The sequence below is a fragment of the Sceloporus occidentalis genome, unplaced genomic scaffold (genome assembly GCF_023333645.1).
Source record: "Sceloporus occidentalis isolate IW3139 unplaced genomic scaffold, rSceOcc1.0.p SCAF_2, whole genome shotgun sequence".
In the NCBI taxonomy this organism is placed as follows: domain Eukaryota; kingdom Metazoa; phylum Chordata; class Lepidosauria; order Squamata; family Phrynosomatidae; genus Sceloporus; species Sceloporus occidentalis.
This window is the reverse complement of record NW_028316982.1, coordinates 264,173,687-264,186,805: the sequence shown is the minus strand read 5'-3', so window position 1 is coordinate 264,186,805 and position 13,119 is coordinate 264,173,687. Positions and strand designations below refer to the sequence as shown.

The window sequence follows — 13,119 nt, the reverse complement described above, 5'->3', positions numbered from 1 at the left end:
GATTAAAAATGACAGAAATATTTTTTGTGTTGTGAATCAATATGGCTGCCGGGGGGGGGGGGAGATGCTCTGTTGGGGTGTTGCTTTGAGGACTGTTACAACAAATGTCTGCTCTTCAAAATTCAGCCCATTGAGGCCAGGTGAATGAGCAAGTAAAAATGGCAGACACTCCTCAATGCCATCAAGTGCTAACTTGCTTGCTTGGAGGAAGGCAAACACTCACCAAGGACATATTGTTGAAGGGCCCATACCCAAGGTATTTGCCCAGGATTTGGATATCTAGGATATTTATTAAGAGGTGTCCAACAGTGGAATACACTGTTTCAGAGTGTGGTGGAGTCTCTTTCTTTGGAGGATTTTAAACAGAGGCTGGATGGGCATCTGTCAGGGGCGAGTTCCTGCATGGCAGGGGGTTGGACTGGATGCTCTTTGGGGTCTCTTCCAACTTCATGATTCTATGATCATTTCCCATTTTCCTCTGAAATGGACTTGGACAAGGGAATGCAGACACATGGACCTGATCTTAATTGTCTCTTGGGTATAGTCTCCTCAACTTTAGAGAAGAATAGTTTTCTAAAATGATTTTCAGCAGAAATAATTAATTACTGAAATTTCAATGAAGCTTCTAGGCAGCTTGAATCCCAGACCTTACTGAGTTGTTATCATGGTGTTTTCTTTGCTAGCTTTACCGGTGAGCTAGTCATGGCGATTACCCACCCTTCAACATTTCACAGACCTTGGTAGCAGAACAACTTGTGTCATTAAAGAGATATCCTTGCCCAAAACACACATGCACCTAGAGAAAGGGAAAATATGCAGAAGAGCTCAATACTAATGCTACTTAAAGTGTTGATCCATGCACCAGTGTCCCTTTCTGAGATATCAGATGCTGGCTACAGGAGAACTTCCAGGAAAGAAACAGTTGTAGCACACTGAGGCACTACACTGCTGATGTTTTCCTATCTGTGCATGTGTGTCTACACACACACACATGCACACACACACACTTTTTAATTTGATTTATAATTGGATTAGATTTAACACCTCTGAGGACTGCTTCATTTAGTCTTAAATTTCAGTGTGGCTGAACGTAGCAATATGGCTTGCAGTTTGCCTAATTATGCTGTTGCTAAGGGAGGACTTTTGGAACCCTTTTAGAATCTTGTCGTACAGTGTGCCTGTTTTCTTACCATGAGTACAAATCCAGGCTGGTTTATTTTTCCTGTTGTGGACCTGCATCCTATCTTTCTGGCATTTCTCCCCTCAATCAGTGCCTTGAAGCGGTAATGGGCAGGATGAGGAAAAACAAACTCAGGCTGAATCCAGACAAAACGGAGGTACTTACAGTAGGGCCCCCCAAACCAGGTATAGGGTTGCAACCTCCAGTTCTAGATGGGGTCACACTCTCCACAAAGGACTGTGTTCGCAGTCTGGGGTGCTCCTAGATCCGTCACTTCACATGAGAAATCAGGTGAATGCGACGATCAGGAGCGCCTGTTATCAGCTTCGGCTGATACGCCAGCTGCGCCCTTTCCTGGAAGTAAAGGACCTAGAAACTGTTGTACATTCACTGGTAACTTCACAACTTGATTTCTGTAATGTGCTCTACATGGGGCTACCCTTGTGTCTAGTCCGGAAACTTCAACTAGTGCAAAATATGGCAGCCAGGCTGGTTGCCGGTAAAGCTAGGAGTGACCGAATGACACCTGTCCTAAAATCTCTTCCCTGGCTGCCTATTAGTTTCTGGGCACAGTACAAGGTGTTGGTTATAACCTTTAAAGCCCTACATGACTTGGGTACAACCTATTTGAGGAATCGCCTGCTTCCATATAATCCGCCCCGCACCCTCAAGTCCTCTGGGAGGAATCTATTGCAGCCTTTAAAAACCAGACTAACTGCTACCTCCCAGAGGGCCTTCTCTGCAATTGCTCCCAAACTATGGAATGGTCTGCCAGGCGAGATCCGTCAAATTGCCAGCTTAGACAGCTTTAAAAAAGCTGTCAAGACGGATCTCTTCCAGCAGGCCTTTCCTGAATAAAAGTGCCCGGCCACAGAATGACTGCTCCCCACATCATCTCTTTTACGAGAGCAGCTGTCTCCCAACATCACCATCTGGAATCTGTCTGAGAGGTAGGAATGGAGCCACTGAAGTGCAGTGCCCCCGATACCCAACTCCATCAGGCGTTCCAGAAGGATGCCGTGGTCAATGGTATCGCTTCAGATGAGGAATCAGGTGAATGCGACGGTCAAGAGCGCCTGTTATCAGCTTTGGCTGATACACCAGCTGTGCCCTTTCCTGGAACAGGGTGACCTCAAAACTGTAGCACATGCGCTGGTAACCTCAAGACTTGATTTTTGCAATGCGCTCTACATGGGGCTACCCTTGTGCTTAGTCCGGAAACTCCAGTTGGTACAGAATATGGCAGCCAGGTTGGTCACAGGAACAGCAAGGAGTGACCATATAACACCAATATTGAAGTCACTCTACTGGCTGCCTATCAGTTTTCAGGCACAGTACAAGGTGTTGGTTATCACCTTTAAAGCCCTACATGGCTTGGGCCCAACCTATCTAAGGGATCGCCTTCTTCCATATAATCTGCCCTGTACACTCAGGTCCTCTGGGAGGAATTTATTACAGCCCTTAAAGACCAGGTTGACGGCGACCTCCCAGAGGACATTCTCTGCAGCCGCTCCCAACTTATGGAATGGCCTGCCAGACGAGATCTGTCAAATTACCAATCTGGAGAGCTTTAAAAAGGCCATTAAGACAGATCTCTTCTGGCAAGCTTCCCAGAATAAAATACTCGGCCACAAATAAGACTTCCCATTCAGTAAACTCTGCCCATGATGATTTTTATTTAGCTTGTGTAATTTTTAATCTTACATTGTTTAATCTTGTTTTAAGGGGGGTATTATGTATATATGGATGTATTTTAACCTGTTGTACGCTGCTTTGATGGCCTGGCAAAAAGCGGGATAGAAATAAAATTATTATTATTATTATTATTATTATTATTATTTTATTTATCAAAGGCCACTGACATGTCCAAAAGAACGAGCAGGGTCACACTTCCCCTATCCATGCCCAGACGGAGATCATCGACCAAGGCGACCATGGCAGTCTCAACTCCGCATTCCACCCTGAAGCCGGTTTGAAATGGGTCTAGATAATCGGCTTCATCCAAGACAGCCTGGAGTTGGAGGGCAACCACCCTCTTGATCAGCTTGCCCAAGAATGGTAGTAGGGAGACTGGTCTATAGTTGTTTCTTATCAGGGGGTCTAGGGAGGGTTTTTTCAAAAGTGGTTTAACCACTGCTTGTTTAAGCTCAGATGGGAATATCCCCTCCCTGAGGGATGTGTTGATTTTAGATTGGAGCAGTGCTGTTACTGTATCCCCTCCCTGGGCGGTCAACCAGGATGGGCAAGGATCAAGAGGGCACATTGTCCTCCTTACACATCCAGAAGCTTGTCCACTTCATCAGTATTTACAAATTCAAAGTGATCCAGTCCACGGAGGCACTGGATGCCTCTCTTATAGTTTCTGTTGTAATACCAGCATCAAGATCTGCCCTTATCTGAGAGATTTTATCAGCGAAAAAGTAATTGAATAGGCTTCAGCAGGCTTTAGTTGGTTCCAAAAATGGGTTCAGGGTGGGAGGGTGCTGGGTTAGCTCTTTAACCACCCTGAACAGCTCTGCTGGACGGGACTCTACTGATGCAACAGGAGACCATGCTGGTGATGGCCTATAAAGTGTGCTATGTGGCCCAGGTTCAAGTTATTAGAATGATTGTATTCTTCTATGCAAACTTCCCTGTGTTTTGACATCTAGAGAGGACCATCACTCTGTCCCACCATCCTCACAGGTAGATCTGGTTGAAGTATGGGAGAGGGCCTTGGTTGCTCTCAGGCTCCCAAACGTTCTTCCCCGAAAGGTTAGTTTGGCAATGTCCTTACTATCTTTCTGCAAGGAAGTAAAAACCTTTAATGACCAATAATGAGACCAGATACAAGAGGGTGAGTTGAAACAAGGTCCACTTTATTGACTTATAACTAATTTAACTCAATGGAATTGGGAGATGAGCCAAGTGTTGGGGGGGGGGGGGGAGAAGCATTATGCAGGTGTAACTGAAACCCAAGAGTCAGCCTGTGGCCACCTCCTCATTCTTTCCTTGGGAAAAATACCTGACCCCAGAGGCAATCCAAAGACTATTGGTTGCAACCTGGACAGTCATTTACTGAATGGTAAACCAGGGCGCTCCCCCACAAAGCTTTATAGGAGAGAGTAAACCCCCAGTCAGCCCCAAGGACAGACTCCTTTTTCTGCCATCCCCTGGAGCTATGCACCATAGAGGCAGTTCCAGAGCCCAGCCATTCACCATAGGCGTGCTACAGTGTATGATGATCCCTTACAGTATTGCCTTACGCATTCTGTCAGGCCTTTTGGAATTGAATTTTAGGACATGGAAACATTGTATAATGAGCTGGACTTTTATTTATAATTGTTGTTGTTTTTTTTAAATGATGTATGTTTTTAATTGATTTTATAATTTTTTGATAGTTTAATTGCTTGTTAACTTTTGTATGTTGTGGATTTTAATGATGTTTCTTTTAAATGTTATAAGTCACCTTGGCTCCCAAACTGGGAAAAACTTGGGATATAATAATAATAATAATAATAATAATAAGGAGGAGGAGGAGGAGGAGGAGGATCAATTTCCTCTCTTTGCAGCCTTTGTCACTTATAATAATTTCTCTTAAGGTTTCATCTCAGTATGAAGGGTAAGAACTGGCTTCTAACCAAGCAGAAATCACACAATGTAAAATAGGCTTTTCAAGTGAGTCTATCAACAGCTATGCTGCTCTCAAAATTTTACTGCATTTTCACATGATCCATCTAATGGACAGGCTGGTGGGGAGATTCTTAGAGTTGTGGTCCATCAAAGTAACTTTTTAAGGGAATTATGGTGGGTTGGAGAATGTGGCCAGAATATACATCAATTTTAGAGGGTGTAGGAACTATGAGTAGAATTCTCTGTCTCCTTTAAGTAGTCACTGAATACAACTGAGGGGCCATGTAAAGGACATTTTTGTCCTTACATCCCATTCCCCATGGTTTTTGCTTTTATAGCTGAATGGTTTTGTAGTTGAATAGGCAATCTTTTAAAAACAGATTTCAACCCAGAAGGCCTGAGCATTCCTCACCTGCTATAACTGGCTATAATCCATGATTGGAAACATAAAGTAGGGCTAGAAATCCTCTTGTCTAGGGAGGTAATTCTTCATTAAGGTTATTCTCAAATGAAGCAACAAGTAATGTTAACAATTTTCTTCCTGCCGTGAGAAGGACTTTGAAAACCACACAGGGTTGGAAGCCTATTTGCAATTCTGGACTCATTCTAGGCAAAATTTGCCTGTAGTTGATGTAGAACATTTCTGCATTAAAATATTTCTACACAGAAAACAACCACATGCAAAGTTTGCACAGAATCAATCCCAAACTGTGGATATTTTTGTCACAGTTTCTTTTTGGGTTAATTCATTCTAAGGTGTGGATTTTCGTATTCAATTTTGCCTAATAACACACTCTTTTTTTTGTAAATAATTAACCTTTTAAAGATGTATTTTTGGGCATTATTTTCCTTAACATGCAGATATTTGTGTCCCTTCATATATGTGTTTTGGCATATAAGGAGCCCTGGTGGCGCAGTGGTTAAATGCCTGTACTGCAGCCATTAACTCAAAACCACAAGGTTGCGAGTTCAAGACCAGCAAAAGGGCCCAAGCTCGACTCAGGCTTGCATCCTTCCGAGGTCGCTAAAATGAGTACCCAGACTGTTGGGGGCAAATTAGCTTACTTGCTAATTAGCTTACTTGCTGTTCACCGCTATGATCTTTGGAAAAGCGGTATATAAATAAAACAAATTATTATTATTATTATACATTTTAAATTCAGGAACTCTATTGCCAAATTCAGAGGAGAGAGAATTTTACAGGGTAATCAAGTGATCATTCAAGTATTTGTACAAATGTGCAAAATTAGATAAGTCTGTACTGAAATGTGAACCACATCAAATTCTTGAATATCCCTATGTTGCGCTATCCATTTTTGGGAGGTATCTCAGTCTTATCCCAGATCAACTGAAACAAGTGGAACTTGTTTGTCATGGCAAATGCACATTCATCGAAATGATGGAGGATATCTGAGTGGTCATTCAAGCTTTTTAAGATGGATGTACAATTTCAGCCACAACTGCACTGGCATCTCAGGGACGTAGCCAGGATTTTGGGAAGGGGGGGGGGGGTCCAGACTAAGTGCCACCATTATAATGGGGCTTGGGTGTGGCGGCGCGGCAGCACACACCATTCATTTTATCTAACTGAAGGGAGGGTCTGGACCCCAAGAACCCACCCCCCCTTGGCTATGTCCCTGGGCATCTCTCATACCAGCCATGCTCAATTGGACTGGGATGCACTAGTATTGATGGACTCAGCACATATTAAACAAATGCTAACCTCACGCCAAATTTATGGAAAACAAAGCCATTTTTGTCACCTGTTTTAGCAGAACTCGGGCAGATTTCTTCTGCTTGCTACTGCCAGTTTGGATAGTGCTGCAGCATCTACCTTCACAGTTTTATTGACATTAAATATCTAGCCTACTCCACTTCAGCAAAAGCATGAGAAGTTGCCGCAATATAGAACAGAACATGGAGGTACAGGCACACTACTTTTTACAAAAATGTTTATAGAGCAAACATGGCTAAACAGGGAACATATTCAGGGATAGCCATACTGGCCATAAAGTGAAATAAAATGTAAAAGAATTCAAAATCCGCAAAAGAGTGATGCTTTTATTGGCCAGCCAAAATGCACAAAATATTTCATGTGATCTTTCAAAGCTCCACTGACATCTTCATCAGGTAAAAGATGGTTAAAAATCATGCAGGAAGAAGAAAAAAGTGACATTGTTTGAATCCCTGCCTGGCAATGGAAAACCACTGGGTGATCTTGGGCAAGTGACATTCTGTCAGCCTCAGAGGAAGCAAAGGCAACCCCCCCCCCCCCGAACAAATCTTGCCAAGAAAACTCAGTGATAAGTTTATCTTAAGGTCATTGTTGGATATAACTTGAAGACATATAGCAACAACAAGATGAGAATAATTTTCATTCTCTCACTCGCTGCAATAGTAGAAACCTGGAGACAAAATGGACATTTCATTTGGGAGAAAGATTTTTTATTTGGAGAGGCAATGCCCTCATTTTGCCCACCACCTGATATCCAAACACACAGCCATCATCATTTATATATACTTGTGGGACTATCATCAAAACTGTACAGTGCATCCCTATTTCCCAACAAGATTGTTCAAGTTCTGGGTTTCTGCTATACAATCATCTGGGAGAGAGCTCTAGCTGGATGTTCTTTTCTGCTCTTCATCCCTTACTGTGTTTTTATTTTCTGACTGGTAATAAACTTTTCTTGCTCAGTCCTCACTAGGCTGTTCTTTGAGGAGTGAGATACTTGTATCACATATGCTTTTAAAACAGAACCTGTGCGTCCCCATAATGCTTGGGGATCCCTTGAGCATACTGATATTCCCCTCTTCATTCTCATTATTCTCCATCTTTGCAATCCACTTCCACCAACATTTACCAATAGAGTGTTATTAGAAGGAGTGATGTTGCTGCAGTTGGAGCAAGTACGTATCTGACACTCATTGGCCGAGTGGTTGTGATGTTACAATACATCCATCAATACTCCAGCTTCTCAGGAAAGAGTACTGAAAGTTGCTTCCCACTAACAACTAGTAGAATCATCACAGTGCTTTCACAGATTTTGGCTTTGTGCATTTCTGTTTTATATTCTCTCTGAGTCTTGAGAGCAAATGCTTTGCCCCAGGTCAAACACTGATTCATAACTAAAATGATATCTGAATCCAAATTTCCCAGGTTCTACTACTGTCATCTGGACTACGCTGTCCTAGTAATACACCCTTTCCGGATCACCCCAACAATCCTCAGTCTACTGCCTTTATTGTTTATTTCCCTAGCTGCAGCATACATATTTTTATGCTTCATTTCCCCAGCATCACTTATAATGGTACCCATGGTGATAACACAATGCAAATACTCTGACAGATGGATGCAGTTGCACAATCTGCAGAAAAGAGAGTAAAATATGAAGACTATTTCTGAAAAAAGGTATCGTTTGATACCAAAAGGAAGACTTCAGATGAATAAGATTCATTCTTCCAAACATGCAGTTTTTCACTGGAGTATGTCAAAGGCCATTTTACCACACGAACAAGTTTCAATCCAAGAGCCAAATTCAATTTCAGACACATTCATAGGAACCACATTCCAGTGGTGCATAGGTCTAAAGGCAAAAAGATGCAACCTCCAATGCCAGCATAGTTTACTCATGAACTCTTGTTGCCAGTAAGTAATCCTTAAGAGACACAATTCAACCTTTCAAAATTTAGAGGAGGGAAATTTGTTACAAAAATTGGGAAATTACCATACAATGGTGGCCATGGGGTAGTAGGTCTGATGGCTGGATATTGTGGGAATTACAGTCCCACAAAAAAACTAACCTTACTATGCTCTGAGTCTGTTTCATTTGGGCTGCCTCTATGCCATCTGTCATGTTCAGAATCATGGTCCAAAGGAATCTCAGGAATAAGTGAATCTCTTTTTATGAAAAGTTCACTCAAATCTACAATCTAAAAAAAGTATTTTTTTCCAAGCTGTGTCCCTGTCATGTCCTTATTTACTTGCCTTTCACTCTAAACTGCAATGCCTCAAAGATAGGTCTGGATCATTGATAATTCAAGTTGCCCCTTTCCATAAATACAACATTTAGTCAATTTGTGACACATATTACAAATATTTCTATACCACTGTTTGTGACAAAGCCTCTGCCATGAACTTTGAAAAGCCAGTGGTTAAAACATAAAGTACAGTTGAGTATGTTAAAAATAACAATATAAAACAATATAACAACTGCCCCAACAATTATTTGTGGGATGCAGCAACCACAACTGTATACAGCACCCTAAATAGGGTAGCAACATATATTTCTCTACAGTAATGAAATTTCTAAAGAAAGTTGTAAATATTGGCACAGTCTTGTAAAAGGTGAGTAAATAAACACTCAAAAGCTGTACAGTGAAGAAATCTGCCATGAAGAAAAATAAATTCATTTGAAATGTGAAGTCATCTTCAGATACCATAAACTACCAAAAAGAAATATAAATGGGCCAGAGAGCAAGTCAAACAATCCAAAAGTACTACACTGAGGACATATCATGAGACAAGTCAATAGAAAAAGAGGACACATTACATCTGGATTGATTCAATGAAGCAAGTTATGGCCCTGAGTTTGCAGGACCTGAGCAGGAGCATAAATAACAGGTGGTCATAGAGGTGTCTCATTCATAGTGGTGAAGTCGATGGCACATGATAATACCTCCACTACTACCAGCACTCCCAACCATTGACACCAACCAGATTCTATAGATACAGCTATTCTCAGTAAAAAGAGACTGTACCTGCTGGCTATTTAACAAAACTGAATAGCTTGGCGGGGAAGAAAAATCAGTAACCCTAATTGACAGTTTTTTGTGGGTTTTTCGGGCTATGTGACCATCTTCTAGAAGAGTTTATTCTTGACGTTTCACCAGCATCTGTGGCTGGCATCTTCTCTGATTATTGTATCTTCTATGATTACCATATATACTTGACTATAAATTGAACTCATGTATAAGTCAAGGGCAAGTTTGGGGGCTGAAATTATGGATTTTGATATGACTTATGGATAAGTCGAGGGTAAAACTTAGTGGCACATAGCAAAGGATCTAAAGGATGAAGCAAAGCAAAACTATGTCAAAGAACTTATAAAGTTCCAACAGACATAGGTCTTTGTACTTGCTCTTAAGGCTAGATGGATGAGAGAGTAGAGTTGATCAGTGCTTCCAGGACAGATTACACTGGTTCCTTCTTTTAAATAAAACGTAAGGTACAGTACTTACATTGACCCATGGATAAGTTTTTTAAAAACAAAACAAAAACAAAAACAACTTTTGCTTTTCGGATTAGAAGTAGACTTCTGACTACTCCCCCCCCCCCTCTCTCTTTTTGTATTTTTGGCATACTGCATGCCCACCCAATGAGCCCCAGGGGCAGAAACCTACCCTGGGACATATAACAGTTGTCCTCTTCTGTTGTAGTAGATGGATAGTCATGGAGAAATTGAATACTATGCCTGGATGGATAATAAGGTGCTTTGCAGTGACATCTAGAGCAAGTAGTGTAAATTCCAGATGTCTATCACAGAAGAGAAGCAAATGTACAGTTCTTTCTTTTACATGACTTAATTCAGATTTAAATTTCAGAAGAACGCTATGAAGGAGGGAATTTGTCAGTGAGAAATATTCCCAGGCAACTGACTCTCCCTTTAGCATCACTCCAAAATGCAAACAGTAGGTAACGTTCCTCTCTGTTTCTCTCCATAGAAGAATGTCCCTTCCTCAAACTATTAAGTCCAAACTGTTTAGACAAGTCTTGCCCTCTGGATAGGTTCTACTACAACTCCTATTACTCCTACTGGCCCGGCTGGCTGGATGTGATGAGAGCTGCGATCCCAAAAAGCTGGACAGTCCTAGACTGGTAAATGTGTGTGCACTTTAAAGACATAGAACATTATCACATGGGGAAAATCAAGGGGGTTTAAACTGTGATTATTCCATGAAAATTGCACAATCACGATTAACATTTTAAAGAGCCATTATCCCGGGAATAAACAGGCAATAAACAGCAACAAATCATTCACAGGATTTGCTCGTGAATGATTTTGTTGCTGTTTATTGCTTGTTTATTTCCAGGATATTGGCACTTTAACTGCGACATTGTGTAAAAATGTTAATTGCGATTGCGTGAATTTCATGGGATAATCACTCTTTAAACCCCTGAGTTTCCCTATGTGAAAAAGTCCATAGAGTTCATATTGCTCTTGAGTACACTTGAAATGCACAGCAATTCCTACAACAACCCTGTAAGACAGGGGAGCATTATTTCTTTCTAAACTGAACACTTCAGGGACAGTGAAGGATGGAGGCTGAGAGAAACTAGCTTGTTGAATGTTTATTGTAATAATACTTAATCTATGTATAGTTTTTCCAATCACTTAAAGACTACCTATTGAGTTCATGGCAGTGGCAAGATTTGAACTGGGAACTTGCTGGTCTGCAGCTCATCCTTTTAGCAGCTATGTCACTCTAGCACATGGTGATAGAATGACAAAAGAATCAGGCAACCATTAACAAAGAGAAGCAATATCTTTTGGATGGCTGGTAACAAAAGCACTTTAAGAGACCAGATCTGCAAGATGCTAAATCAAGCAGGTTTTGATGAGAAGGGAAAATACATTCAGATAAAAATGTGCATGTGGATGCATACATGGGAAGCAAATATTTCTGCATGCACGATGCTTTAGAAGTCTTTCAAGTCAGAAGACAAATGCACTGCAGTCTTACTGATCTCACAAACTTACCAAAGGAAGGATGTGAATGAATATGAACTATTTTCACACCCCCAAGCAAAGGTCAACACAAAACAAATCATTAAAGCATTAAATGTGATCCTCATTAAAATACAACGAAGATCATAGAATGCAACAATAGTGGATTCTATTATCCAAAAGCATACTTCGGTTCTCTATTATTTCAGATTTGGCAGGGTGGAGATGTTGGTGGAAGAAATAATTCAACTGGAACAAACACAACCAAGACCCTTGTGGCATCTTAAAGATTAACCAGTATATTGTGATACAGGATTTGGGTGGCTGCTTCATCCAGTACATAAAATAAATAAAGAAGACGATAGATTTTCCAGACATATGCAGATAGAAAATGTTCAAAATTGGATAAAAGTTCATATTTGCACCTGCTGTTAGACAAATTTGACAGCTATTCAAAACCAGATACTATCTATTTTACTCCCTTTGGGACATGTAATGCCAGTGAAAAGAGCCAACTAAATGCAGGTTACAGTCAGTGTTCACAGCAGTATCTCTCTCCGTCTCTCTCTCCGTCTCTCTCTGTCTCTGTCTCTCTCTCTGCATTTTCAGACAGTCACAATATTCCTTGGAAACAATGACATGCAAAACCCATTGCACTTAGTTGCTTTTGCAGCATGAGACCAACACAGATCCCTTTCCCGAATTCACTGATGCTGACTTTTACCACATAGCTGGGTTAGTGACTTACTGCCCAAACTAGGTATCTATAGATTACAATATGAAGAAAAATGCTGGAAAAGCCAAATGCTTTCCTTGCTAGCTTCCTCGATGTCTTAACTCCTTTCTCACAACAGCTATGCAAACAATTGAATGAGCAGGGGTGTGCACCTGGTTGATTCTCAATTCCAGTCCTGCCAATATCAAGAAAGCCAGAAACACATTCTTGCAAAAAATATAAGTCAAGAATCAAATGATGCATTTCCCCCCATCCTTTCTTTCTTTCCCCCTGCAGACTGTACATGCCACAATGGGATGGATATGAGATGGAGACACCCCCACCCTACAGCTGCATGGCAGATAAGTCCCTGGAGGAGGGGGGAAAAAAAGACATTCAAAATGCACGAGACACATCAGCGGACATCTGAGAAAAGAAATGAAGACCGTCACTCACCTACAAGGCAGGATTTGCTGAAACAAAGGCAGAGAGTCCCACTTGCTGGCAGTACAGCTTTTCAAGATTCTCCCCCTCACCAACCCAGTCAGCTGCAGAGTTCACACTTGCCTTTATAATTAAGCCAAGTGGCTCTGCTCAGTCGCTGAATCAGATCAATTATAAAACGGGTAGCTCCCAGACTCTCATATTTTACATCACAGGGGGGAGGTCATTCAGCCACACATATACACACACACACAGTGCCTGTGTACATATATTTGGATATAATTCATCCCAGTAAACATATCAGATCTGGCAGCACAGCTTCTCATTGGTGCTGAGGATGTGCCGGCACCAGCCAATGGAATAATATGACTCCCACCCTCGGCTCAGCGCAAACTCTCCGGTTGTCACCCATAGCACCTGGTTGAGGTGGAATCGCAACC

General features: G+C 41.5%; 1 protein-coding gene across 20 annotated transcripts in view; it reads right to left on the bottom strand.

Moving 5' to 3' along the window:
* Positions 1-13,119, bottom strand: part of DLG2 (discs large MAGUK scaffold protein 2) — a 1,248,672-nt gene that overhangs the window by 127,985 nt on the left and 1,107,568 nt on the right. Inside the window, exon 1 of one of the 20 annotated variants that reach the window (XM_089512917.1) lies at positions 12,692-12,881. The exons of the other annotated variants lie outside the window; for them this stretch is intronic. The gene's annotated coding sequence lies outside the window, so the exon portion shown is untranslated. Of the gene's footprint in view, positions 1-12,691; positions 12,882-13,119 lie in introns of those variants that run through there. 20 annotated transcript variants of the gene reach the window in all.